Below are 2,608 nucleotides of genomic sequence, written 5' to 3'. Positions count from 1 at the left end.
TAATAATCATTTTATTTTTTCGAAACCCCCGAGGTTTCTTTCCGTTAAATGGCTCGCAGAACCGGAAATTATGATAAACGTGATTACTTTCAACTTTTCTATCATCAACTTATTTACATGTATGTGGCAATTAATATACCATTATCACCTGCATATAGGGTTTGTTTCCGAGTTAATTCGATACACAAGAGCAAGACAGGCTACTGACAAACAAGCTGACATAAGGGTATCTACAATCTCGTCTGACGTCAACTTTTCGCAAATTATTTGATCAATGCAATGACCTTGTTTGCATTATGAAATACAATATATCGTAAGGTCGAATATTGACTGACATATCGTCTTTCTCCTTCACTGCTGTTAATATTTTAGTAAGGAGTAAAAAAATAGGTTTGGTAGAATATTTACCGGAATCCGCTCTGTATCTTTGTTTGTAAGGATTTTTATGAAGTTTTGGAATCCAGTATAAATATGGTAATTCAAATTCATTTTGGTTGTTGGGAATATTGAAAATATTCAAAACTGACATATGATTTTTAGGATTTTCCTCCTTAGAGAGGGAGCTATGGGTATAAGTTGGATTGACAATTGTAGAATTAAATCCCAGTTCTTCTAAAATACAATTAAAATAATCAGCCTTACAAGCAAAGACAATGTTGTTACCTGCTTTGTCAGCAGGGACCAGTATATATTGATCGTGTAGTCTATCTAATTCTTTTTTCACTTCTGAATTATTGAACACAGAGGAATAGATGGTTTTCACATTGCCCCTCAATCACTTAATTCTAGATTTTAAAATACATCTGATACATTTAATCCATTCTGACAAAGTGTCAAGGTCTTCTTTTCATGTATGGCCCATCGCCTGGCGTAATCTTCCACAGAATTCATATTTATGAAATCATGAAAATAAATCTTTGCATTGTTATTGGTATTCTATGTGTAACTGTCTGATTTCAAATTGATTTATTATTGACACGTTCAGTATTTTATCATACATCCTTTGCAATATACATGAACATCTATAACCCATCCATGTGGATTACATGTGCTCTACCCTTGACCTTTATAAATGAGCATGACATACTATGCACCTATTACCTAAAAGTGAAAGAAAGTATATGCATTACTTCAAATAACTGTCAAATCAAACCTATAATTTGACTATTTTCCCAATTCACATTTTATATATTAAAGAGGCTTATGGGCCTGAGTATCATGTGTTTCTTAGATTATGGCCACTTTGGACGCACTTGTGAGTGGCATTCTGGACTCATGTGACAATTTTTTCCCATTTGCTGAATGACCTATCATATTTTTTGTATTTATGCTGGTTTTAGCAATATATCCTTATCACCTGCATATGGGGTTTATCTCTTCCAATTGATTCGATACGCAAGAACAGCATGCTTAACGTTCGAACAAATTCCTAAAACGAAGCAAGCTATTGACAAACAAGTTGATAAAACAAGGATAACAACAATATCGTTTAAAGTCATCAGTTCTCTGGTCGATACAATGGCCTTGTCAGCAAATACAATCTTTCGTTTAGTCGAATGCTGTCTGAAGTTTTTCATACTAATTGTTAGGCCATTATTTACCCACTAAATTGCCTAAAGATTTTTCCGTTTTCTCGATCATGCTGCAGAACATAACTGCTAGTATGAAATTAGGAGCGGATCCAAATATTCTGTGTATATTGGTGCTTTACATGTTATTCACCACTTTGTCTGAAAATACCACAAATTTCCCCTGTCCTTATAACGTCCAATTTTTCGTTCTTGACACTTTTGATGTTGTCAAAATCTTACACAACACATGGTGTCTAATTTAGCATTTACTAAACAGTTCTAATAGATTTACCATGTAATTATATAAAGTCCGCCGGCAACCTGTATTATATGTAATAATTCTCCACATGCTCCTGTGCTAAAAATAGTGCCATGCGACTTTAAATACAGACGAAGAGTAACTCTAAAACTTTGAGCGTGATCGATGCCAACAAATTTCCAACGGACTTTTGATCAAAATAAACTTTGAGAGAGGCGGGCGGGGCTATAGGGATATGGTATAAAATTTAACTGCAAAAAGCTCAAAAGCTGCTTGAGATATTGTCCGGAAACGAAAGTGTAGCACACAGGCAGAATGTATGAATTTATGACCTTGAGCTTTGACCTCAAAATCAATACGGTTCTTCTATAGGCTATGGTATAAAATTTCCCTGCAAAAGCCCAAAAGCTTCTCGACATATCGCCCGGAAATGAAAGTGTTACAAATAGACAGAGTGTATGATTTATGACCTTCGCAGTAGAATTAAGGTGCCCAACAGAAATATAAGCTCTGTTTGTGATAAAAAAAAAAAATTCTGACTTAATCGGGATAACATTTCTTTTTAGTACTTTTCTAATATCTGTTAAATGTAATTATGGTTATTGACTACATATTGAGGACGATTAGATTTTCTATTCAGGCTCGTTACGTGATGTGACAGTCAAGTGATTTTAGCAGTTATACTTGTAATATTGAGGTCACATAAATTTCAGTAGTGCAAAGGCATGACCAAATTTAAATTCAATTTTAGTTTATGAATATTTTTAAATCTCATTGA

This window comes from Saccostrea echinata, unplaced genomic scaffold (assembly GCF_033153115.1).
Source record: "Saccostrea echinata isolate AGI-Se365-2 ecotype Australia unplaced genomic scaffold, CSIRO_AGI_Sech_v1 ptg000059l, whole genome shotgun sequence".
NCBI lineage: Eukaryota > Metazoa > Mollusca > Bivalvia > Ostreida > Ostreidae > Saccostrea > Saccostrea echinata.
Note: the sequence above shows the minus strand (reverse complement) of the source record.